At 43.5% G+C, this 27,665-nt stretch overlaps 1 protein-coding gene across 1 annotated transcript in view; it reads right to left on the bottom strand.

Moving 5' to 3' along the window:
* LOC110489360 (hippocalcin-like protein 1) overlaps nt 1-19,275 on the bottom strand; it is a 64,491-nt gene extending 45,216 nt beyond the window's left edge. The window contains exon 1 of the mRNA XM_036970956.1: nt 18,937-19,275. The gene's annotated coding sequence lies outside the window, so the exon portion shown is untranslated. The remainder of the gene's footprint in view (nt 1-18,936) is intronic.
* Nucleotides 19,276-27,665: the final 8,390 nt, after the last annotated feature.

Genomic DNA, 27,665 nt, shown 5'->3' with positions numbered 1-27,665 from the left:
AACTGATGCAGCCCATGGAACATTTAGAATAGAACTGATGCAGCCCATGGAACATTTAGAATAGAACTGATGCAGCCCATGGAACATTTAGAATAGAACTGATGCAGCCCATGGAACATTTAGAATAGAACTGATGCAGCCCATGGAACATTTAGAATAGAACTGATGCAGCCCATGGAACATTTAGAATAGAACTGATGCAGCCCATGGAACATTTAGAATAGAACTGATGCAGCCCATGGAACATTTAGAATAGAACTGATGCAGCCCATGGAACATTTAGAATAAAACATTTCACCAACATTCTGTTAAACATCTCTAGAATGATCAACAGCCTTCTGTTCTAGACCATAAGGACAGAGTCAGGGATTCATCAAGTATTTAGTCTAATTTAAACCAGGGATGTTGGATATGTCCCACACTACTTTAGACCAGAGCCATATGCTGTCATTTAGGATGTAACTATACTCAGCCAGTAAACCTCCCCCATGTGACTGGGTTAACCATCGAAATACAGGGCCAGTTGATGGATCTGAGAGGGAGTGTGTGTCCTAAACGAAACCCTTTACCCCTATGGGGCCCTGGTCAAAAGTAGTGTACTACATAGGGAACAGGGTGATACTTGAGACACAGTCGGAGAGACAGCCCTTCACATCCTCATCTGTTGATTAGTAAATCACTGAACGTTTAAAAGACTAAATAATTGGATGTTTGAAAGTGGTTGGCGTATCTGTCTGTACGTGTTTTTAATTGATAGGAGAGAAGCACACCCTCCACTCTGTCCATTTACTCACTAGCATGTTAATGTATATTACAGAGACAGAGAGAGACAGAGAGAGACAGGGAGAGACAGGGAGAGACAGAGAGTCAGAAAGAGACAGGGAGAGACAGAGAGAGTCAGAGAGAGACAGGAAGAGAAAGAGAGAGAGGACACTACCACGCCTTCCCCCTGTTGTTGTGTCATTGTGAGTGTCTCTCCAGTGAAGTGACCTTTACCAGTGAGTGTAATTTTTTGTATAAATTGATATAGTCAAGTGTCAATATATTCTGTCCTCTTCTGAACTCTGTAGCCAACACACAGTCAAGCAAGACTAATGTACAGTCAAGCGAATATATTTCTGTGTGTGTTGACTGAGGCAATACTTTGTCATGGGAGAGATGTGAGCACTGCTCTGCTCGGTCACCCAAGACTGAGGTTACTGTAAGGTAAGGTTACTGTAACCCCAAGGTTAACTCTGCATTGTTGGGAATGCGCTTGTAATTAAGCATTTCCCGGTAAAGTCCACACCTGTTGTATTCGGCGCATATGACCAATAAAATTGGATTTATCTTGATTTGATTTAGTTCTGGATCTGAAAATGAAACTGCTGAAGCTACCAACATCTTGGACTAATCTTGAACAACTAATATTTATCCAGACAATCCTGGCGAAATAAATATTTCAGACACCACCAAGCTGCAGGAAGAAATTTGGGAGTCTGCAGGAAGTAACAAAGTCGGGAGTCTGCAGGAAGTAACTAAGTCGGGGGTCTGCAGGAAGTAACTAAGTCGGGGGTCTGCAGGAAGTAACTAAGTTGGGAGTCTGCATGAAGTAACTAAGTTGGGAGTCTGTACGAGGTCAGTCTGCATGAAGTAACTAAGTCGGGGGTCTGCAGGAAGTAACTAAGTCGGGAGTCTGCAGGAAGTAACTAAGTCGGGAGTCTGCAGGAAGTAACTAAGTCGGGAGTCTGCATGAAGTAACTAAGTCGGGAGTCTGCATGAAGTAACTAAGTCGGGAGTCTGCATGAAGTAACTAAGTCGGGAGTCTGCATGAAGTAACTAAGTCGGGAGTCTGCATGAAGTAACTAAGTCGGGAGTCTGCATGAAGTAACTAAGTCGGGAGTCTGCAGGAAGTAACTAAGTCGTGAGTCTGCAGGTAGTAACTAAGTTGGGAGTCTGTACGAGGTCAGTCTGTATGAAGTAACTAAGTTGGGAGTCTGCAGGAAGTAACTAAGTTGGGAGTCTGTATGAAGTAACTAAGTTGGGAGTCTGTACGAGGTCAGTCTGTATGAAGTCAGAGTCTGTATGAGGTAACTAAGTCAGAGTCTGTATGAGGTAACTAAGTCAGAGTCTGTATGAGGTAACTAAGTCAGAGTCTGTACGAGGTCAGTCTGTATGAGTTAACTAATTCAGAGTCTGTATGGGGTAACTAAGTCAGAGTCTGTACGAGGTCAGTCTGTATGAGGTAACTAAGTCAGAGTCTGTATGAGGTAACTAAGTCAGAGTCTGTACGAGGTCAGTCTGTATGAGGTAACTAAGTCAGAGTCTGTATGGGGTAACTAAGTCAGAGTCTGTATGGTAGGGATGTTACGTTGACCGTATTACTGCTACACCGGTGGTCAGGATGGCAGTCAAATTACATGTGATCGCTTCAATTCAAATCAAATCAAATCCCGATGCTTTAGTCGCGGTATTAGGCTTCTACGTGCTCTGATGCTGCTGATTGGTCATTAGTAACCTACCAAACTTGCTAACTGCCTGGTACTCAGCACTCTATTGTCCCTCTAATCACTAACATCAATGCAAATATAAGGATAAATCTAATCAAACACTTCATGAGAGCCCTTGAGCTCATGTTGCGCAACATTTCTATGGGCTATGAAATTGAGAAAACAGAGTGATGGCCTCTTTTAAAAAGAGGATGATCCCGTCAGCTTTATATAGTCTAGGCCTACTATATTTATTTCTCAACTTTCCTAATATTAAGCACATTGCTTCTCTTTACAACAGGAGTATAGCCTACCTGGGCTGGCATGAAAATGAACCACAGGAAAAGTCAATGGTTTCTGAAAACAAGGCCGCCAAAGTTTCTTACTCAATCTCAAAGATATGTTTCTGTTTGTCTGTCCGTCGTCATTAAGTCTCTTTTGTCAATTGGGAGTTTTTTTTTTCACTATTTATTAAGTGCGAGGATGACTGTATTTTTTCCCCCCTGCCCCTGTTGAGACATGTGCATGATAATGGTCCATTCTAAATTTCACACATATATTATTTAGTACATGTAAAGACAAGATTAATTCAAGAATAGTCTGACGGGTGACAATATTAGTCACTTGTGTATATGATGGCCAGCTTAACGCAAACAGCGCATACATTTTTTGCAACTTTTTCAAATCATAGTCGCACACCTCATGTAGCCTAGCCCATAGGCCTATATGTTTTAATAAGGTTTGTATCACAGCTAAAGTGGCCAAATAACTTCTTAAAATTAAGCACATTAATCTGCTTTACAGGGGGGTGTAGAGCCTAACTGGCAAACATAAGCAGCGTGTGAATTTCATGTTTGGGGAAGATAATTTTAACCATAAATAAATGCACATTTATAATAAAAGCATTACATGCACAACTGCATTTGCGGTCACTTTTGATAATGATGTTTTCCCGCTAACGGAACAATTGCGATTATATTCTACTGCCATGTGAGAATTGTTGCGTTTATAATGTGAAGAAATAGCCTAATAGTTTATCAACATTTTAAGCTAAACGTTCCGATCTGCTGCGTCAGGTTCATTACTGAAAAAAATAACGAAAATATGTTTTATGCCTAGTGGTTGTATTCATTTGGGATCTATCGCATCCCACAACTGTCCCAGACTATGTTTGGAATATTTATGTCTTCGCAAAGAACACAATAGGTCCCTTATAGTATTTTTGTACTATGGCGGATAGTAGATTGACATAATAGGCTAGCGCTTTTGCTGTTCATACCTCATCTCGTTGGCTGACGAAAAGTAAAATGGGGACAGTTCTTCCAATATCTTTAATATGTGCATCGGATTTGAATAAAGATGCGCGCAGTTCCGCGTGTAGCCTGTGAGAAAGACCCGATCAGGTGACGAGAGCCATGTGAGGGAGGGGTGCTTTGGCACGCAGCCGGAAGAAGGGAATTTTAATGATTATATTCAGCCCAAGGACAACAGCCACTAGCTACAATAGACATGGATTTTTTTTCAGGGGGCATTACGGCCACCCAAAGGGGATGCCGCCATTATCAGGAGTGTACAGCCTGTGCGAGAAAAAAAACAAAGCAGAACTCATGCCTTTCATGCAACTTTTTTCAAATCATCATTAGAGTCGCATCATTCCGCCTTACAATTTATTAAAAATCAAAACATACATCCCAACGTTTATAGAACAAAGTCACATTAATAACTTTAAATTAAGCATCTAGGAGGACCTATTTCTTTGTTAACCACTCAACACAGAATAGCCACTTGTGCGCACTCCCTTAAATCGTTTGGAGGAAACTACAAAATAATATAAAATACTGCCACAGAATTCCAAGCAAATCTAGTCTGCTAAATGAACTAGTGTAGCCCACAGCCATATGGCATAGCCAGATCAGGACCTGACATCAGGACATCTCAGAGGATGCTATTCTGTTCTTCTGAAATAGAATACATTTCATTCATTCCTGTTTTTTTTAGACCTGTCTGTGTGGAAGCCAGGAGATGCTAAATGTGTTTATCTTAATTAACCGGCCATTACCGGCCAGAAGTAACTAAGTCAGAGTCAGTATAAATGAACTAAGTCAGAGTCTGTATGAAGTAACTAAGTCAGAGTCAGTATGAAGTAACTAAGTCAGAGTCAGTATGAAGTAACTAAGTCAGAGTCTGTATGAAGTAACTAAGTCAGAGTCTGTATGAATTAACTAAGTCAGAGTCCGTATAAATGAACTAAGTCAGAGTCAGTATGAAGTAATTAAGTCAGAGTCTATGAAGTAACTAAGTCAGAGTCTGTATGAAGTAACTAAGTCAGAGTCTGTATGAAGTAACTAAGTCAGAGTCTGTATGAATTAACTAAGTCAGAGTCCGTATAAATGAACTAAGTCAGAGTCAGTATGAATGAACTAAGTCAGAGTCAGTATGAAGTAACTAAGTCAGAGTCTGTATAAATTAACTAAGTCAGAGTCAGTATGAATTAACTAAGTCAGAGTCAGTATAAATGAACTAAGTCAGAGTCCGTATAAATTAACTAAGTCAGAGTCAGATTGAAGTAATTAAGTCAGAGTCAGTATAAATTAACTAAGTCAGAGTCAGTTTGAAGTAACTAAGTCAGAGTCAGTATGAAGTAACTAAGTCAGAGTCAGTATGAAGTAACTAAGTCAGAGTCAGTATGAATGAACTAAGTCAGAGTCAGTATGAAGTAACTATGTCAGAGTCAGTATGAATGAACTAAGTCAGAGTCAGTATGAATGAACTAAGTCAGAGTCAGTATGAAGTAACTAAGTCAGAGTCAGTATGAATGAACTAAGTCAGAGTCTATGAAGTAACTAAGTCAGAGTCAGTATGAATGAACTAAGTCAGAGTCAGTTTGAAGTAATTAAGTCAGAGTCAGTATAAATTAACTAAGTCAGAGTCAGTTTGAAGTAACTAAGTCAGAGTCAGTATGAAGTAACTAAGTCAGAGTCAGTATGAATGAACTAAGTCAGAGTCAGTATGAATGAACTAAGTCAGAGTCAGTATGAAGTAACTATGTCAGAGTCAGTATGAATGAACTAAGTCAGAGTCAGTATGAATGAACTAAGACAGACTCAGATTGAAGTAATTAAGTCAGAGTCTGTATAAATTAACTAAGTCAGAGTCAGAATAAATTAACTAAGTCAGAGTCAGTATGAATTAACTAAGTCAGAGTCAGTATGAAGTAACTAAGACAGAGTCTGATTGAAGTAATTAAGTCAGAGTCTGCATCTATTAACTAAGTCAAAGTCAGGGGAATGATTTCTGGACAGGACATTAAAGGTGAAATCCTTTGTATGTAAGTATATTACAGTGTATTAGAGCTAGGGAAAATGTCCCATTAATGTGATGAGACTTTGGGGCAATGCTCAGAACCCCTTAATCAGTGAGAACGCCCTCTACCTCTCTCTCTCGCTCTCTCTCTCTCTCTCTCTCTCTCTCTCTCTTTTTTGAGTCACACACTTTGTTTGTGAATGAGAGGGTGAGGGAAGGTGAACTTCATTATTTTAAAGTTGTTCTTCACAGAGGTGATGAAAAAGGATGCATGAATAGAGGAGGGGCTCCCGGGCTGTTTTCCAGCTCTCTGATGAGAAGACCTTGTTGCTGTAACTCTCCTTCAGACCTGTCTACTTCCCTCACCCGCTTCTATAACTCTCCATCTCTCTCACCCGCTTCTATAACTCTCCATCTCTCTCACCCGCTTCTATAACTCTCCACCTCTCTCACCAGCTTCTATAACTCTCCATCTCTGTCACCAGCTTCTATAACTCTGCATCTCTCTCACCCGCTTCTATAACTCGCCTTCAGAACTCTCCCCTCTACCCCTCACCCCTCTTTCAGACCTCTCTCCCCTCACCCCTCCTTCAGAACTCTCTCCCCTCCTTGTCACTCCCTGACCGTAGAGCTTTTTATGTCTCTATTTTTGGGCTGGTCAGGGTGTGATTTGGGTGGCCATTCTATGTTATTTTTCTATGTGTTTCCATTTCTTTGTTTTTGCCGGGTATGGTTCTCAATCAGGGACAGCTGTCGATCGTTGTATCTGATTGAGAACCATACTTAGGTAGCTTTTCCCCACAGGGTTTTTGTGGGTAGTTGTTTTCCGTATCAGTGTTTCATTTATTCTCTTGTTATTTTGGTATTTAGTGTTCAGTTCAATAAATACATATGAACATTTACCACGCTGCACCTTGGTCCTCTCCTTCCAACAGCCGTTACACTCCTTCAGACCTCTCTCCCTAATCTTAACCCTTTAACCTGACCCCTAAACTTAACCCTAACCCCTAGCCCAGCTAATGTCAGCCACCTAGCTAGAATTCGTAACACATCACATGTATGCGTATAATTAGTAAAATATAGTACATTTAGCAAATTTGTTACATATTGTACGTTTTGCAAATTCGGATCATATAATACACATTTTAATTTGTAACATACAGTAGCTGTCACAACCTGATCTGTTTCACATGTCTTTCAGCTTGGCTCCAACCCCCTGCAGGTGTAGCCCATCTTCCCCAGTATCCCCGGTGTATTTATACCTGTGTTGTTCTCTGTTTGTCTGTTCGTCTTGTCAGCTCTTACCAGCGTGCTTTCCCGCCTTCCTGTTTGTCTAGTTCTGTTTCTTAGTTTTTCCCGGTTCTGACCATTCTGCCTGCCCGGACCCCGAGCCTGCCTGTCGTCCTGTACCCGCCTGACTCTGACCTGATCACGAACCTCTACCTGTCCTGTGTTTCTAATAAATTATCTGAGAAGTGTACTATCTGCCTCCTGTGTCTGCATCAGGGTCATATCCTGAGTCTTGAAAGTATCACTTGAAATGGGGGGGTTGTACATCCAAAAATGAATAGGCTACCTGGGGCGGCAGGTAGCCTAGAGTGTTGGACTTGGAACCAAAAGGTTGCAAGATCAAATCATCAAGCTGACAAGGTTACAAAAAACTGTTGTTCTGCCCCAAGGCAGTTAACCCACTAGGTGGTCATTGACAATAAGAATTTGTTCTTAACTGACATGCCTAGTTAAATAAAAGTGAACATTGTTTTTGAAAAATACATACCATAGGAAAAGTAACATATCATATTTACATACTGAATAATATTAAATGTTGTGAGAACAGGTTGAAAATAACACATTAGGAGACAGAACAGTATGTAGATGTAACGGATGTGAAACGGCTAGCTTAGTTAGCGTGGGCGCTAAATAGCGTTTCAATCAGTGACGTCACTTGCTCTGAGACCTTGAAGTAGTAGTTCCCCTTGCTCTGCAAGGGCCGCGGCTTTTGTGGAGCGATGGGTAACGACGCTTCGTAGGCGTCAGTTGTTGATGTGTGCAGAAGGTCCCTGGTTCGCGCCCGGGTATGGGCGAGGGGACGGTTTAAAAAATATTATACTGTTACATTGATGCTGTTGACCCGGATTACTGGTTGCTGCGGAAAAAGGAGGAAGGTCAAAAGGGGGGTGAGTGTAACGGATGTGAAACGGCTAGCTTAGTTAGCGTGGGCGCTAAATAGCGTTTCAATCAGTGACGTCACTTGCTCTGAGACCTTGAAGTAGTAGTTCCCCTTGCTCTGCAAGGGCCGCGGCTTTTGTGGCGCGATGGGTAACGATGCTTCGAGGGTGACTGTTGATGTGTGCAGAAGGTCCCTAGTTCGCGCCCGGGTATGGGCGAGGGGACGGTCTAAATTTGTACAAAAACACAAAATGCCATTCCATTTGCTCCGTTCCAGCTGTTATTATGAGCCGTTCTCTCCTCAGCAGGCTCCTGTGACACAAACACGCACGCACACACAAGCATGCACACATACATTCCAGGGCCAGAGGTTACAGCTTTCCCAAATAAGGTTAAAAAAAATCCAGCATATACTGTCGGAGCATTCAGGGGAGAGAGAAAAAGCCTGGGAAACAACCTCAATCTAGTCTGCTATGCTAACTTCCCACATTCTAGAAGTCTAGACTGCTATGCTAACTTCCCACATTCTAGAAGCCTAGACTGCTATGCTAACTTCCCACATTCTAGAAGTCTAGACTGCTATGCTAACTTCCCACATTCTAGAAGCCTAGACTGCTATGCTAACTTCCCACATTCTAGAAGTCTAGACTGCTATGCTAACTTCCCACATTCTAGAAGTCTAGTCCGCTATGCTAACTTCCCACATTCTAGAAGTCTAGTCCGCTATGCTCACTTCCCACATTCTAGAAGTCTAGTCCGCTATGCTAACTTCCAACATTCTGGAAGTCTAGTCTGCTATGCTAACTTCCCACATTCTAGAAGTCTAGTCTACTATGCTAACTTCCCACATTCTAGAAGTCTAGTCTACTATGCTAACTTCCCATATTCTAGAAGTCTAGACTGCTATGCTAACTTCCCACATTCTAGAAGTCTAGACTGCTATGCTAACTTCCCACATTCTAGAAGTCTAGTCCGCTATGCTAACTTCCCACATTCTAGAAGTCTAGTCCGCTATGCTAACTTCCCACATTCTAGACGTCTCGGCCCTGCATGTCATGACAAAGGGGGACTAAAAATACCTCGCACACACACCCACACGACTCTCATCAGAAAGGCCCTCTAAGCGAGAATTTCTCCTTCACCAGAGATCATGTGGCACCGTGTGTGTGTCACTGGGAGGGCTGAGCAGAGAGAAGAGGCACTAGCTACCTGGGAGTACATTTCCCACAATACACTGCTTCAGCCTGTACTAATCTGTACTCTATGTGCTGGATACCAGGTGAAATAAAATCTGTTGGTGAGACCTAGAGCAAGGCACTTAAAATCAAATTGCTCCTGTAAGTCTCTCTGGATAAAGAGTGTCTGCAAAATGATGACAACATAAAATGTATTTCCATTTCAGCCAGCCACTACACCCACCATCTCAGATCTGAAATTGTTTCCATAGTTAGAGAGAAGATGAGCACTCCTATACCATTATTAGGTTGAAATATTAGTTTGATGTCTGAGAAATTAAACTAATTGATTTCACCCAAATTTGGCCATTTTAACATTTACAGGATTCATTTAACATTCATTAAAGAAATGTATAAAATACTATTATTATTTAACAATGAGTAAGACAAAAAAAAAATCAAAAACCAAAATACCTTATTTACATAAGTATTCAGACCCTTTGCTATGTGACAAGAAATTGAGTTCAGGTGTATCCTGATTCCATTGAACATCATTGACATGTTTCCTCAAATTGTTTGGAGTCCACCTGTGGTAAATTCAATTGATTGGAAATAATTTGGAAAGGCACACACCTGTCTATATAAGGTCCTACAGTTGACAGTGGATGTCAGTGCAAAAACCAAGCCATGAGGTCGAAGGAATTGTCCACAGAGCTCTGAGACAGGATTGTGTTGAGGCAGAGATCTGGGGAAGGGTATCCTCAAAACCATTCTGCAGCATTGAATGTCCCCAAGAACACAGTTGAACACAGTTGCCTACATCATTCTTACTAGGCAATCGCGGGGAGAAGGGCCTTGGTCAGGGAGGTGACCAAGAACCAGATGGTCACTCTGAGAGTCCTCCAGAGTTCCTCTGTGGAGATGGGAGAAACTTCCAGAAGGACAACCATCTCTGCAGCACTCCACCAATCACGCCTTTACGGTAGAGTGGCCAGACGGAAGCCACTCTTCAGTAAAAGGAACATGACAGCGCACTTGGAGTTTGCCAAAAGGCACCTAAATACTCTCAGACCATAAGAAATAAGGATCTCTGGTCTGATGAATCCAAGACTAAACTCTTTGGCCTGAATGCCAAGCGTTACGTCTGGAGGAAACCTGGCACCATCCCATTGGTGAAGCATGGTGGTGGCAGCATCATGCTGTGGGGATGTCTTTCAGCGGCAGGGACTGGGAAACTAGTCTCTGCACACTGCCCTATCCCATCTGGACAAGAGGAATACCTATGAAAGAATGTTGTTTATTGACTATAAATCAGCATTCATCACCATAGTTCCCTCCAAGGTTGTCATTAAGCTTGAGGCCCTGGGTCTGAATCCCGCCCTGTGCAACTGGGTCCTGGACTTCCTGACAGGCTGCCCCCAGGTGGTGAAGGTAGGAAACAACACCCCCACTCTGCTGATCCTCAACACTGGGACCCCACATAGGTGCGTGATCTGCCCCATCATGTACTCCTTCTCTTAGGTCAGTTAGGATCACCACTTCATTTTAAGAATGTGAAATGTCAGAATAATAGTAGAGAGAATGATTTATTTCAGCTTTTATTTATTTCATCACATTACCAGTGGGTCGGAAGTTTACATACACTCAATTAGTATTTGGTAGCATTGCCTTTAAATTGTTTAACTCGGGTCAAACGTATCGGGTAGCCTTCCACAAGCCTCCTGTTTTTGTTTTATGATTTCACTGCCATACTGTGTTGTATCACTAGCCACTTTAAACTATGCCACTTTGTTTACACACCCTACATTATTCATCTCATATGTATTAAATTGTACTCGATACCATCTACTGCATCTTGCCTATGCCGTTCTGTACCATCACTTATTCATATATCTTTATGTACATATTCTTGATCCCTTTACACTTGTGTGTATAAGGTAGTAGTTTTGGAATTGTTAGGTTAGATTACTCGTTGGTTATTACTGCATGGTCGGAACTAGAAGCACAAGCATTTCGCTACACTCGCATTAGCATCTGCTAACCATGTGTATGTGACAAATAAAATTCAATTTGATCTTGTCCAGCCATGGAAATAAGTCCCAGACTTTGTCCTCCATGATTTTATTAACGTGATTTTTCAAGTTTTATGCTTGTTTATTTTTAAATGGTCGTATTAATAAACTAAACTAAAAATCCCTTTAAATTGTTTAACTCGGGTCAAATGTTTCAGGTAACCTTCCACAAGCTTCCCACAAAAAGTGGGGTGAATTTTGGCCCATTCCTCCCAACAGAGCTGGTGTAAGTGAGTCAGGTTTGTAGGCCTCCTTGCTCCCACTCGCTTTTTCAGTTCTGCCCACAATTTTCTATATGATTGAGGTCAGGGTTTTGTGATGGCCACTCCAATACCTTGACTTTGTTGTCCTTAAGCCATTTTTGCCCCAACTTTGGAAGTACAGTGCCTTGCGAAAGTATTCGGCCCCCTTGAACTTTGCGACCTTTTGCCACATTTCATGTGTATGCTTGGGGGTCATTGTCCATTTGGAAGACCCATTTGCGACCAAGCTTTAACGTCCTGACTGATGTCTTGAGATGTTGCTTCAATATATCTAACTAATTTTCCTCCCTCATGATGCCATCTATTTTGTGAAGCGCACCAGTCCTTCCTGCAGCAAAGCACCCCCCACAACATGATGCTGCCACCCCGTGCTTCACGGTTGGGATGGTGTTCTTCGGCTTGCATGCCACCCCTTTTTTCTCTAATCATAACGATGGTCATTATGGCCAAACAGTTATATTTCATCAGACCAGAGGACATTTCTCCGAAAAGTACAATCTTTGTCCCCATGTGCAGTTGCAAACCGTAGTCTGGCTTTTGTATGGCGGTTTTGGAGCAGTGGATTCTTCCTTGCTGAGCGGCCTTTCAGGTTATGTCGATTTAGGACGCGTTTTACTGTGGATTTAGATGTCTTCGTACCTGTTTCCTCCAGCATCATCACAAGGTCCTTTGCTGTTGTTCTGGGATTGATTTGCACTTTTCACACCAAAGTACGTTCATCACGAGGAGACAGAACACGTCTCTTTCCTGAGCAGTATGACGGCTGCGTGGTACCATGGGGTTTATACTTGCGTACTATTGTTTGTACAGATGAACGTGGTACCTTCAGGCATTTGGAAATTGCTCTCAAGGATGACCCAGACTTCTGGAGGTCTACAAAAATAATTCTGAGGTCTTGGCTGATTTCTTTTGATTTTCCCATGATGTCAAGCGAAGAGGCACTGGGTTTGAAGGTACGCCTTGAAATACATCCACAGGTACACCTCCAATTGACAAATTATATTAATTAGCCATTCAGAAGCTTCTAACGCCATGACATCATTTTATGGAATTTTCCAAGCTGTTTAAATGTTTAAAGGCACAGTCAACTTATGTAAACATATGTAAACTTCTGACCCACTGGAATTATGATACGGTGAATTATAAGTGAAATAATCTGTAAACAATTTTTGGTAAAATGACTTGTGTCATGCACAAAGTAGATGTCCTAACTGACTTGCCAAAACTATAGTTTGTTAATTAACAAGAAATGTGTGGAGTGGTTGAAAAATGAGTTTTAATGACTCCAACCTAAACTTCCGACTTCCACTGTATGTATATAGTCTTAATTCATTCCTACTTAGATTTGTGTGTATTGGGCATATGTTGTGTAATTTGTTAGATATTACTGCAATGTCAGAGCTAGAAGCACAAGCCTTTTGCACAAGCAACCCGCAATAACATCAGCTATTTACATGTTTGTAACCAATACCATTTTATTTTATTTTATTTTGGATCGAGGGAAAGATGAACAGAACAAAGTACAGAGCGATTGTTGATGAAAACCTGCTCCAGAGCGCTCAGGACCTCAGACTGGTGCAAAGGTTCACCTTCCAACAGGACAACGACCCTAACCACACAGCCAAGACAACACAGGAGTGGCTTCGGGACAAGTCTCTGAATGTCCTTGAGTGACCCAGCCAGAGCCCGGACTTGAACCCGATCAAACATCTCTGGAGAAACCTGAAAATAGGTTTGTAGCAACGGTCCCCACCCAACCTGACAGAGCTTGAGAGGATCTGCAGAGAAGAATGGGAGAAACTCCCAAAATACAGGTGTGCCAAGCTTGTAGCGTCATACCAAAGAAGAAGAAGAAGACCAAGTAAATCAGTGGGTTTTGAACATTTCTCTCTCTGTGTCTTCTTTTTCTTTCTCCTCTTCCTCTCATCTTCCTCCAATCTCCTCCAGCGGGTCCAGTACTCATATCAGACCTCTCTTGTTCTCTCTTACTCTCTCAAGCTTTTCATCTCTCTCTCTCTCTCTCTCTCTCTCATGCTGATGACACAGTACTATGTCAGCCCTTAGCTGTAGGAAGTGACAGGAAGCCAGAGCACCACTGCTGTGTGTGTGCGTAGCACTCCTGACAAAACCCTGTTGACTGATGGATGATGGCTGACCATGCACTAGAGCACAGCTAGCACCAGTCACTGTCTGAACTGACCACTCAGTACAGAGACCAGAATAAAGACATGTATTGACCAGGAATATTAACGCCAAGTCCTCTTTGAGAACGCAATAAATAATTTAGAGGATGTTCTGAGGGCGGGGGGGGGGGGGGGAGGGGGGGGGGGGGGGGGGGGGGGGGTGCTTAACTCAATATTAGGGAGGTGTTCCTAATGTTTTGTGTACCCAGTGTAGTACCACGTCTTCTAGGAGTTTTTCACTGTGTGAACAAAAATATGTTATTATTCCTGCCATTACCCACAAATCCTGGATAACAGTTATAATTAAATAGGGTCCTTAGGTGTTTTTCACAGCCCTAGGGTAGCTGTATTCTGCTCCAGAGGGGAAAAACACACACACACACACACTTTCCAAAGCCTCTCAGAATGTCTGTATGACAGAGAGGAGAGAAGGCCCTTTACAGTCATTACAGCTGCTTATAAAATGCCTCCAACCTACACAGAGAGAGCTGCACTCGCCCATGCATCCCAAATGCCACACTATTCCCTATATAGTGCACTATACCAGGGCCCATAAGGGAACAGGGGGCCATTTGAGCCACATCCCACCAGTCTGTTTGGATTGAAGATACATACACAGCTGGGGGGGAATCCTAGCATGGCATTCTCCAGATTCTGTTCAGGCATAAGAGAGTCTCCTAAATTGAAAGGACCCTTGAGGACTTAATAAAAGGAAAATTCCACCCAGAAACTATATTTTGGTATTTGTTTCATTAGTCCATTGTTGACCCAGTCCCACATTGTTTTGTTTGTCAGCAATCAAGTTGTCAAGATGTGTAACTTTCAAAATACAGAAATGCAAGATGGGGCGGCAGGGTAGCCTAGTGGTTAGAGCGTTCGACCAGTAACCGGAAGATTGCAAGTTCAAATCCCTGAGCTGGCAAATCTGTTGTTCTGGCCCTGAACAAACCCACTAGGCTTTACCCACTCATTGAATATAAGTATTTCTTCTTATTAACTACCTTGAGGTTAAAAAAAAGGTTTAAAAAAAAAGATGCAAAGCTTTGACAAAAGGCTGTGAGGCCAATAACTAAGCTCAATACTGGCAAGCGCAGTGAACTGTTTTTAATTTGTTGTTGTTGATTTGATTAGAAAATAGGAAGAAAATAGAATAAGTATTGGGCTATAGTCAGAGGTAGAACAGAGGTAATGAGAGGAGGAGAGGATGGATTTGTGTAGTGATATGATCTTGCAGGGTCATCAGTACAGAGGGTACATAATGCCTTATCTCAATCACAACAACCCAGAGATATTAACTCAACAACACACTTTAGGCCCACTAATGGAAAAGAAAAGGAGAGGAGGAGGTGGAGGAGAGAGGTTTGGAGAGGAGGGAGGAGGGGAGGATAGGAGAGGAGGAGGATTGGAGAGGAGGAGAGAGGAGAGGAGAGGAGGAGGGGAGGATTGGAGAAAAAAGAGGAGAGAGGAAGGAGGAGGGGAGAGAGGAGGATTGGAGTGGAGGAGAGAGGAGAGGATTGGAGAGGAGGATTGGAGAGGAGGAGGGAGGAGAGGAGGATAGGAGTGGAGTGGAGGAGAGGAGGAGAGAGGGGGGAAAGGAGAGTAGGATTGGAGGAGAGAGGAGAGATTGTGGATGTACTGTAGTCTATAGGAGGATAGTGTAGGAGAGAGGAGAGTGTAGGAGAGAGGAGAGTGTAGGAGAGAGGATAAAGAAGAAGGTACACGTCTCCTGCCCCACAAGAGGATCCAGCATGCTTGACCATGTATACACACACATCCATGACATGAACAAAGCCATCCCCCGCCCCCCACTTCGGCCAATCAGATCACGTCTCACTGTTCCTAGAGGGAGCCACCAACACAGAGAATAGTGAGGCGCTGGACAGAGGACGCAGACTCAATGCTGCAGGATGGTTTTGAGAATACTGATCGGAATATGTTCAAAACATTCATCCACCAACATTGAGGAATATACATTGTCCGTCAAAGGCTTCATTAGGAAATGTGTTGATGATATTGTACCCACAATAACATTCCGGACATACCCCAACCAAAAACCCTGGATGAACGGAGAAATCCATAGCATGCTGAGAGACCAAACTGCAGCATTCAATGTCAGCAGAACAAACTCCGATGACAAAGTGGCGCGCGACGCATACGAGGCATACAGACTCAAACTTTAATTGATCTTCGACCCCTCAGACTCTTGTTGCATGTGGCAAGGACTACAGACTATCACAAACTATAAGGTAAATCCAGCTGTGTGGTGCCAACTGAAGCCTCACTCACAGAAGAGCTTAAGAGCTGCTCGCATCGAGGCAGACAATACCGAGCCATCCAGGAGGACTCTCGCTGTTCTGGACGACCAGGTGCTTTCGCTCTCCTAGGCTGACGTGAGGAAAACTCTCAAAAAGAGTGAATACTCACAAAGCCGCAAGCCAACATGGAATCCCTGGGCCGCATCTCAGACATCTTCAACCTGCCCCCGTCCCAGGCTGTAATCCCAACCCCCCCTGTTCCAGGCTGCAGTCCCAATCCCCCATGTCCCAGGTTGTAATCCCAACCCCCCCTGTCCCAGGCTGCAGTCCCAATCCCCGATGTCCCAGGTTGTAATCCCAATCCCCCATGTCCCAGGTTGTAATCCCAACCCCCCCTGTCCCAGGGTGCAATCCCAACCCGCCCCTGTCCCAGGCTGTAGTCCCAATCCCCCCTGTCCCAGGTTGTAATCCCAACCCCCCCTGTCCCAGGGTGCAATCCCAACCCACCCCTGTCCCAGGCTGTAGTCCCAACCTGCTTTAATAGACCACCATTGTCTGGACAAGAGAAACACCTATGTGAGAATGCTGTTCATTGACTACAGTTCAGCATTTTAACACAATTGTTCCCTCCAAGCTCAGAGCCCTGGGTCTGAACACCACCCTCTGCAACTGGATCCTGGATTTCCTGACGGGCCGCCCCCAGGCTGTGAGGACTGGCAACAACACGTCCTTCACACTGACTCTTAAACCCAGGGATCCCCCAGGGGTGTGTCCTTAGTCCTCTGCTGTACTTCCTGTTCACCCACGACAGTGTGGCATTGCACCACACCAACTCCCATCATCAAGTCTCCATGACGACACTGCATTTGCAGGCCTGATAATCAACAATGACAAGTCAGCCTATAGGGAGGAAGTAAGTGAACTGGCATAGTGGTGTCATGACAACAACCTCTCTCTCACATCAGCAAAACAAAAGAGTTGATTGTTGACTTCAGGAAGCAGAGTCAGCAGTTTTAAGTTCCTCAACGTCCACATCGCAGAGGACTTGACATGGACCAACAACAAAAGGTCAAGAGGTCGCAACAGCATCTCTACTTCCTAAGGCGGCTGAAGAAATTCGCAGTCCCCCCCCCTCTCCAAATACTTTCGCTGCACCATCGAGAGCGTCCTGACCGATTGCATCACAGCCTAGTACGGGAAATGGTCTGACAGCGACCGCAAGGCCCTCCAGCGGGTGGTGTATAGGCTCAGGCGATACACCGTTTATACCGTATGAACGGTTACAGCAGAGACATCTCTCTGACATCTCTCCTGGATCAAGATCCTTGTTGTTCACCAATGTGTTTAAAAAATAAAATGTTTATAGCGCCCATTTGTTTGCACATTCGGTAATACCTTAGATGGTACTTAATGCAAATAAGTCTGAGCATAGATCAGCTGAGTTCACCTAAATAACCCTTTCAATGTATAAAAAAGACTGACCTTAGATCAGTCTAAGGGCAGCTTCCTCCAACTCCTTTCTTGTAGGCTACTGATGGCACTCTTAACCAGATAATGCTCTTGCTATCACATTTATAAGATGCATTAATGGCACACTACTAACAAATCTTGCGCATTCGCTTGAAACGGACTCGGTAATGCATCAGCAGTGATGGCTCCATTCATTCTCTCTCTCTCTCTCTCCGCCGTGCCATTCAACTACCGGTAAACACTACAGGCCTTGATCTTAAGTATCGATGAAGTGGTTAAAATAAGGGATTTTACATGACTCATAAAATATTATTGACATGTTGTTTCTTTTAACAGGCAGGGAGGAAGTAAACCGTGACGCGAGAGGTCATTATAGAATGCAATTGCTCATTCTGCTATTTTATTTAGACTTTTGCAAGAGTAGGCTATGATATTAGGCCTATATCATGTAACATGTAAATAGTATATGCCAAAGCATTGGTTTAATATGTTTGTTTTATCTTTAGATTGTGTAGGCTACATACAACACTAGACCCAGGCTGATATCACTGTCAACAAATACACAGGATAGGCTAAATAACAAATATCGGTCCGCTATGGGAAAGCATCAACTTAGCATAAGCCTCTGAGCCACATGTATAGGCTAATTATTAAAACCATAATCCTTAGGGTCACTGCGTCCACACACCGTGACACCGTCTACTGTAGACTACTGTACAGCGCATCATAACCTAACACATTCCATAACCTATACAATTCAACAATCATTCAATTCCCAAACAACAGCATTACATCGTCTGAAGACGGCAGAAGAAGAGAACAACGTGAGATTCTGACGAGAGAGGGAGAGAGATTCCTAGGAACACATTGAGCGCACCGCGTCGTGAATGTTACCGTCCCATCTCATTCCTTTATCCCGCGTTTCAATAGATTAATTTAATACATAAAAATGATAATCATATTTATGATATTGTTGTTGTTTTGCAATCATTGAATCCGGTTTATGCAGCCTATTGTATATGGAAAGGGCTACCGTCCAATCATTGAATCCGGTTTATACAGCCTATTGTATATGGGAAAGGCTACCGTCCAATCATTGAATCCGCTTTATACAGCCTATTGTATATGGGTCCAATCATTGAATCCGCTTTATACAGCCTATTGTATATGGGACAGGCTACCGTCCAAGCATTGAATCCGGTTTATGCAGCCTATTGTATATGGGACAGGCTACCGTCCAAGCATTGAATCCGCTTCATACAGCCTATTGTATATGGAAAGGGCTACCGTCCAAGCATTGCACACTCTATAATTGAACTAACAAAACATGATCATTAGGCCTATATAATGGAAACAACGGTTCTCCAAGACGAAATAAATATATTTATTGCACATCTTTCAGCATATCTCAGAGAGAACGCACGCGGTATTCGATCAACAATAGCGAGCCCAACGTACCCCTGCAACGCTGTCAAACCATTAACTATTCAAAACGGATATAAAACATTTCAGGCAGATGTGAAAGATGTGTTGATTGATTGGAAACAAGCATCATTCATTCATTCGGTTAATTCTTACCCTTTATCTAAGAGAGAGCTCCGCAAGCTCCTGATCACCGAGCGTCGCGATGGGGACGTGGGAGCGAGAGAGACGGGAAGAGGTGGGGGGAAGTTCGGTTTTGTCTGGCTGCGTCCTCCGGTCGATAGATGTGAGATGGGAGAGAGTCCGGACTGGCTGCTTGGAACACACAGCTACTGTCTCTACTTCTTTCTCTTCTTATGCTGCTACTGCGGCTGAGCCCTGCAAACCATGTTAACGTGACACCGTCACACTCAAGCCTCGTGAGACAACAACCAGCCGACAGAGAGAGGCAGATAACGGGCGGGTGGGCGCGTGCTTCCACGAGGATAAGAGAGCGAGAGAGTTGGTAGATGGGATTTAAGGGGGGGGGGGTATCGGAGGGATTGCGTGGTACGAGTTTAATTAGATAGCCATACGCCTTTGGCACAGCAGTTTGTGTGTCAGGGCGCACAGGCAGCTCTCTCTCTCGCTCTCCAGACTTGAGAGGATGGAGTTCAGTAGACATTATGGATAAAAGATAGAGCGCCGCTATATCCTCCTAGAATATTACAGGCTATTTACAAATAGTGGCCACAATAATTTCCGTTAACCCTTTCATGAGTAGACCATTGGCCAACTAGTCTTACTGGTTACTAACACTTTGGGTTCAAATGTATATCATCTTACCAATTTGACAAGCCTTCAATTGACCAGGTGTCATATTAAAGTTTGGATGAATGTTGCTGTATAGCACATTAGTACTTTAAACAACTGATATAAGGACCGGGACATGAGATGAAGTAGAAATGACCGTGGGCATTGTTTTAATAATGCGTTTCATTCGACAAGACATTCCACTCGTTCCAATGTAACTCAGCAGAGGAGCATTACGGTTGCCGTGAAAGGACAACCAGAACATCAACAACGCACAACATATTTCCCCTTACCCTTTACTTTTGATGCCTCATAAGGAAAAAAAGTGAATATTCATTGTTTTGCACATGATTTTATTTTTCAGTTTTTATTAGTAAAGAAACGTCATTCTTTATTTTTAATATAAAAGTTATTAAAGTTATGTAACAATGGAACTTTTCAGAATTTGTGTTTCCTGAGCTAGTGAAAGAGTCCTCATTACCCTGCACTAACTTAACCCAGGGGTGTTGGAGGTTATTCTCTGAACGAACTATCTTTCTCTTGCAGGGTAATGAGGACGTACAGGTGAGTGAGTCTACAGTCACATTGTCTCTGAGTCTGAGTGTGGATGGTGTATGCCTAGTGTGGAGCACTTTCCATATTTGTAGGCTGCTGTGGGGGATGTTCAGGTGATGGCTCGTAGTCATGGTAGGTCTCCAGTAGCAGATCTGGGTTCGTCAGTTGACATGAGTCATCTCCGAGGTTGATTCCTGGCAACAGTGTCGCCTCCAGAAGATGTTCTCCAGTGTGTGAACTGTGTAGGACTCAGGTCCTGTTTTGTGGGACCACTGTTGCTGGTATCCATCATTTTGGACCTTTGTAGTAGTTCCTGAGCAAAAAAAAACTCTCTCCAGCTGTGAATCTTATGTCTTTTTCTTGGTCTGGATGATTATTTCGGCGAGGCCATTCTCTTGTGGGTGATATGGCCCTGATTTGTTATGCTGGATTCCATTTGCTTCCATGAATGAGCAGAACTCTTCAGACACAAGTTAGGGAGCCATTATCGCTGTCGTGTCTTTGGCATCATTAAAACTGAAGACTTATTTATCAACTCTCTGTAATTATTATTACACGATTAAACTGATTTAATCACGTAACTGTAATTAACTAGGAAGTCGGGGGCGCCAAGGAAAATATTCAGATTACAAAGTTATAATTTTCCTAATATAACTTTTCAGATATTTGATCAATTAGTCTTCTGATTAATGACTTATTCTTTATTTTACCTCACTCTCATTCCAAACGTCGTCAATTGTTGGTTATCTGCACGAACCCAGTCTTCACTATGAGTCATCCATACATCAATTGTCTTAAATTATTTATTTACTAACTAACTAAATAATCACAGAAATGCATAAACAAACAGTAGATAGTTACAAGGAAATGATAACAGTGTTTCCCTAGTGGGATAAACCGGCATCACGGCTTGGTCTACAAAAGGGAAGTGGGGGTCGACTGAGATAAGACAACACACAGTTGATAATTCTAACAATTGAAATGCTAATCCTTTGCACATGAACGCTCACTCATTCGGGAATAATTGCAATCAATATATATATATATCTACGCTCAGCATGTTGTCGGGATCTCTGTTGAAAAGTTTGCTTCTGTTGGAGAGTCTGTCCGTCCTCTCGCTCTCTCTCTCTGTCTGTCGTGGTTAGGATGGATATTTCAGAGTGACTTTCATTAATGTCGTTATAGAATAGATGTTTCGGCGGTTGTCAGTCTTCGCGTTCAAAGATACCGAATTCCTAGCTGCAGACCAGTAATTAATATCAAAGACTTGTTCTTATTCTGTCGGTATCGATGGTCTAAGAGTTTAACCACGTGGGATGGTTAAAAGACTCAGCAGGCTGGTCTCAAACCTTGGCCCTCTCGTTATCGGGGTAAGCTGGTCTGCAAACCTTTGTCCTCTCGTAATTGAGAGAAACATGGTCTGTTGAGAAATCCTCACGGTGGGGTTTTATTCTGAAGAGCAGAAAAAGGATGTCTCATGAAGCCAAGTCCTAACTGTGTTCATGGGGGCGTGCCAGTGACTTAAGTGAAACTTTACACAGAAATACAATTCTCTCACATTAAATCATTACATAGCATTCCATTATTTCACAAATAGTTTAATCTTTCCTCATTCATCCTGTACAGCAATTAGATGCAAGCCTCATAACTGAGGCTATTATATAAACAGCGTTATGGTAATGTGGTCGTATTGTCTCTCATGAGTTTCACAAATTGTAACAAACGGACCAGTTCGTAGCTTCACCGATCTTTTATACCTTCTCCGGAACATAAATGTTGTTCGGACCTCAAGTTCTGTGAGGTGGAAGAAATTCCTTTGTTCTCTCTATGAAAACTCACTCTGTCTCTATACTGTGGCCATGAGGAGATAATTTTCTCCAGGAATTTACGACCTCTCTCTGACCACAGCAGCCTGGGTGTAGGAGACAAGGGGGGTAGGGGGGTGGTGCATAGAAAAGGGCTGGTGCAGAGGGAGGGGTGCTCGCTGTACCCAAAGAGGGCAACGTCATGACATCACTAATGATTTGCATTATCAATTCGTAGCTCTCCTGCTGAAGTCTCCTCTAGGAAATCCCATGAGTACACTGGCCACACTAGCTGAGGAATGTTCCATCTTTTGACATCCAGAACATGGTCTTGGCCTTGTCTTCCATAGCTGCATCCAAGCGGTATGATGACTCGAAAGCCCCGTAGCAAGCGTCCAGACTTAACAGCGAGCTCGTTTCTCCTCACTAGGTAAGGTTTTAGGCTGTCCGACAGCTCTCCTCCTTTCCCATGAGTAACAATGTAACAACTTTTTCCCTTGGACAGATGTAACTGGGGCGTTCATCACTTCCTTGAAGTAGAAGATTTCAGCCTGGGAGTGCTCAGTGTGTGTGACAGGTAAGGGAAGCCTTGAGAGGCCGTCTGCATTGCAGTCTGCCCAGACCTTCTGTACTTGATGCCGTGAGAAGATAACTGTAAGGCCCATCGCTGAATGCGGCAGGCAGGCTGGAGATGGAGGTAAAAGGTCTATGGTCCGTCACCAATTACAAATCGCCGTCTGAACAGAAACTGATGGAATTTCTTGACTCTGAATACGATGGCGAATGCTTTATGCTTCTTTCTGTTCATAATTGCTCCCGGCTTTACTTAGCATCCGTGATGCGAAAGCAATTGGCCTTTCTTCACCTGATGGCATGATGTGTGACACCACACCAGCACCATAAGGCGATGCGTCACATGTCAACTGTAACGGCAAGTTGGGGTTGAAGTGGGGATAAGGGCCTCTGACTGAGACAAGGCTGTTTTCACTTTCCTGAAGGCTTCCTCACATCTGTCTGTCCACTTTCACCGTTTAGTTTTGGTTCACAAGTTCAAGCAGTTGCTTTAGCTTGTTAGCTAGGTTCTGCACAATCTTTGCGTCGTATGTTGGTAGTCCTAAGAAGGATCTCAGCTGACTCGCGTTCTGTGGGGTTGGAGGTTTATTTGACGGCCTTCACCTTTGATTGGCGCCTTGCGGAGCCCCGAACTGTCGATGACATTGAACCAGGTACTCAATGGAAGGCTGGAAAAACTCACATTTGACCCTCACTCTGAATCTTATTCTAGTCCTATAAGACAAGGACAACAGAACTTATTTCATTTAACTGTTGAAAGCGAGGAAGAAATTAAGCAACAATAGAGAGAGAAAGATTAGGAAGGCTAATAACATGAAGGGAAATATTATGAAAGGTCATTATGCGTCAGCGTACTAATTATGCAAATAGGCCCAATTATATTTCAAAATTAAAATCAAATTCACTAGCCTATACTTGTAACTCTGTAGGCCTCATATGCTGCACCAGTATCAAAGTTTCTCTCCCAGCTTTATCATGGTTTGAACGATGTGTGTAACTCCAGTCCTTATAATACAGTATAATACAGTACAGTAATACAGTTCACACTCAAAAATATTAGCCTACTGGAGCTAGTTTCCTATATTTACCCAGGAGAGCATACAGCTAGCTACATCTATGGGCTGTTATGTTATTCTGTGGTGTGCAATGTGCAGTAGACTATATCATAATATACTGTATGTTTTTGATAACGTATGATATCACATTAAGCATCTCCAATCAAAAATTAAATCTAGAATCGGCTTCTTATTTCGCAAAAAAAATTCCTTCACTCATGCTGCCAAACATACCCTCGTAAAACTGACCATCCTACCGATCCTTGACTTCGGTGATGTCATCTATAAAATAGCCTCCAACACTCTACTCAGCAAACTGGATGTCGTCTATCACAGTGCCATCCGTTTTGCCAACAAAGCCCCAAACACTACTCACCACTGCGACCTATACGCTCTCGTTGGCTGGCCCTCGCTTCATACTCGTCACCAAACCCAATGGCTACAGGTTATCTACAAGTCTCTGCTAGGTAAAGCCCCGCCCTATCTCAGCTCGCTGGTCACCATAACAGCACCCACTCGTAGCACACGCTACAGCAGGTATATCCCACTGGTCACCCCCTCCTTTGGTTGCCTTTCCTTCCAGTTCTCTGCTGCCACTGACTGGAATGAACTGCAAAAATCACGAAGCTGGAGATTCCCATCTCCCTCACTGGCTTTAAGAACAAGCTGTCAGAGCAGCTCACAGATCACTGCACCTGTTCATAGCCCATCTGTATTCAGCCCATCTATCTACCTCATCCCCATACTGTATTTATTTATTTTGCTCCTTTTGCACCACAGTATCTCTACTTGCACATCAATCCTTTGTACATCTACCATTCCAGTGTTTAATTGCCATATTGTAATTACTTCGCCACAATGGCCTATTTATTGCCTTAACACCCTTATTTGACCTAATTTGCACTCACTGTATATAGACTTAGTTTTCTTTTTTTCTACTGTACTATTGACTGTATGTTTTGTTCATTCCATGTGTAACTCTGTGTTGTTGTTTGTGTCGAACTGCTATGCTTTATCTTGGCCAGGTCGCAGTTGCAAATGAGAACTTGTTCTCAACTAGCCTACCTGGTTAAATAAAGGTGTTCTCAACTAGCCTACCTGGTTAAATAAAGGTGTTCTCAACTAGCCTACCTGGTTAAATAAAGGTGTTCTCAACTAGCGTACCTGGTTAAATAAAGGTGAAAAATAAAAAATAAAATAACAAACATGTCCTGCATATGTATTGGATAACGACATAATCATTAAGGCTTGGGCTCATTAAATGTCTTTAATGTAGGACTCATTAAATGTCTTTAATGTAGGGCTCATTAAATGTCTTTAATGTAGAGCTCATTAAATGTCTTTAATGTAAGGCTCATTAAATGTCTTTAATGTAGAGCTCATTAAATGTCTTTAATGTAGGGCTCATTAAATGTCTTTAATGTAGGGCTCATTACATTTATTTAGTACAGGGCTCATTAAATGGATTTAAACTAGCTTGAATTTTCGATCAAAGCTCTAATCAAATCAAGACATGGGCCTATTTGTATTCTTTATAATGCTTTTGAATGACACTTCCGGTTTTGGACGGAAATCCCGTGTTTCCCAGGAGAAAAGTGATTAAATAGCGGAATGTAAATTTTTTTAAATACTGGGAAAATATTCAACCCTAATTAACATTGACTTTGATGTCACCGCAGAGTCTGATGGTTCCATCTTTATTCATTACTGGAACGACAGGTGTGGCCCATCCACTAACACTCAGGACAGGTGTAGCCCATTCACTAACACTCAGGACAGGTGTAGCCCATTCACTAACACTCAGGACAGTTGTGGCCCATTCACTAACACTCAGGACAGGTGTAGCCCATTCACTAACACTCAGGACAGGTGTAGCCCATTCACTAACACTCAGGACAGGTGTGGCCCATCCACTAACACTCAGGACAGGTGTAGCCCATTCACTAAAACTCAGGACAGGTGTAGCCCATTCACTAACACTCAGGACAGGTGTGGCCCATTCACTAACACTAAGGACAGGTGTAGCCCATCCACTAACACTCAGGACAGGTGTAGCCCATTCACTAACACTCAGGACAGGTGTAGCCCATTCACTAACACTCAGGACAGGTGTAGCCCATCCACTAACACTCAGGACAGGTGTAGCCCATTCACTAACACTCAGGACAGGTGTGGCCCATTCACTAACACTCAGGACAGGTGTAGCCCATCCACTAACACTCAGGACAGGTGTAGCCCATCCACTAACACTCAGGACAGGTGTGGCCCATTCACTAACACTCAGGACAGGTGTAGCCCATTCCCTAACACTCAGGACAGGTGTGGCCCATCCACTAACACTCAGGACAGGTGTGGCCCATTCACTAACACTCAGGACAGGTGTGGCCCATTCACTAACACTCAGGACAGGTGTAGCCCATTCACTAACACTCAGGACAGGTGTAGCCCATTCCCTAACACTCAGGACAGGTGTGGCCCATCCACTAACACTCAGGACAGGTGTGGCCCATTCACTAACACTCAGGACAGGTGTGGCCCATTCACTAACACTCAGGACAGGTGTAGCCCATTCACTAACACTCAGGACAGGTGTGGCCCATTCACTAACACTCAGGACAGGTGTGGCCCATTCACTAACACTCAGGACAGGTGTAGCCCATTCACTAACACTCAGGACAGGTGTGGCCCATCCACTAACACTCAGGACAGGTGTAGCCCATTCCCTAACACTAAGGACAGGTGTAGCCCATCCACTAACACTCAGGACAGGTGTGGCCCATTCACTAACACTCAGGACAGGTGTGGCCCATTCACTAACACTCAGGACAGGTGTAGCCCATTCACTAACACTCAGGACAGGTGTGGCCCATTCACTAACACTCAGGACAGGTGTGGCCCATTCACTAACACTAAGGACAGGTGTAGCCCATCCACTAACACTCAGGACAGGTGTAGCCCATTCACTAACACTCAGGACAGGTGTAGCCCATTCACTAACACTCAGGACAGGTGTAGCCCATCCACTAACACTCAGGACAGGTGTAGCCCATTCACTAACACTCAGGACAGGTGTGGCCCATTCACTAACACTCAGGACAGGTGTAGCCCATCCACTAACACTCAGGACAGGTGTAGCCCATCCACTAACACTCAGGACAGGTGTGGCCCATTCACTAACACTCAGGACAGGTGTAGCCCATTCCCTAACACTCAGGACAGGTGTGGCCCATCCACTAACACTCAGGACAGGTGTGGCCCATTCACTAACACTCAGGACAGGTGTGGCCCATTCACTAACACTCAGGACAGGTGTAGCCCATTCACTAACACTCAGGACAGGTGTAGCCCATTCCCTAACACTCAGGACAGGTGTGGCCCATCCACTAACACTCAGGACAGGTGTGGCCCATTCACTAACACTCAGGACAGGTGTGGCCCATTCACTAACACTCAGGACAGGTGTAGCCCATTCACTAACACTCAGGACAGGTGTGGCCCATTCACTAACACTCAGGACAGGTGTGGCCCATTCACTAACACTCAGGACAGGTGTAGCCCATTCACTAACACTCAGGACAGGTGTGGCCCATCCACTAACACTCAGGACAGGTGTAGCCCATTCCCTAACACTAAGGACAGGTGTAGCCCATCCACTAACACTCAGGACAGGTGTGGCCCATTCACTAACACTCAGGACAGGTGTGGCCCATTCACTAACACTCAGGACAGGTGTAGCCCATTCACTAACACTCAGGACAGGTGTGGCCCATTCACTAACACTCAGGACAGGTGAGGACCAGGGGTTTGGTAGAATAATGTCCTTTTAATGTAGCCACAATTTCATCATACGATTTGTCAGCAGTTTTTTTTAGGCGTTCGCTAAGCTGCGTAATATATAAAAAAAATTTGCCTCCTATAACATTGGAAAAATGTGGCACAACTAATTCTGCTTTACCTCCAACACAAACCACTCAAAACGTTCTGTGTAAGAATTTCCTATATTTTAAACCAAAACGTTTTCCGTTTTTTTTTCTAACACTTTTTAGATGGTCCCTTACTCACTGCCCTTCTGTTATTTTCACACAGCTATTCCCCTTTCTTCCGC

Source organism: Oncorhynchus mykiss, chromosome 32 (assembly GCF_013265735.2).
Source record: "Oncorhynchus mykiss isolate Arlee chromosome 32, USDA_OmykA_1.1, whole genome shotgun sequence".
In the NCBI taxonomy this organism is placed as follows: Eukaryota; Metazoa; Chordata; class Actinopteri; order Salmoniformes; family Salmonidae; genus Oncorhynchus; species Oncorhynchus mykiss.
The sequence above is the reverse complement of the archived record's forward strand: the minus strand, read 5'-3'. Positions and strand labels throughout refer to the sequence as shown.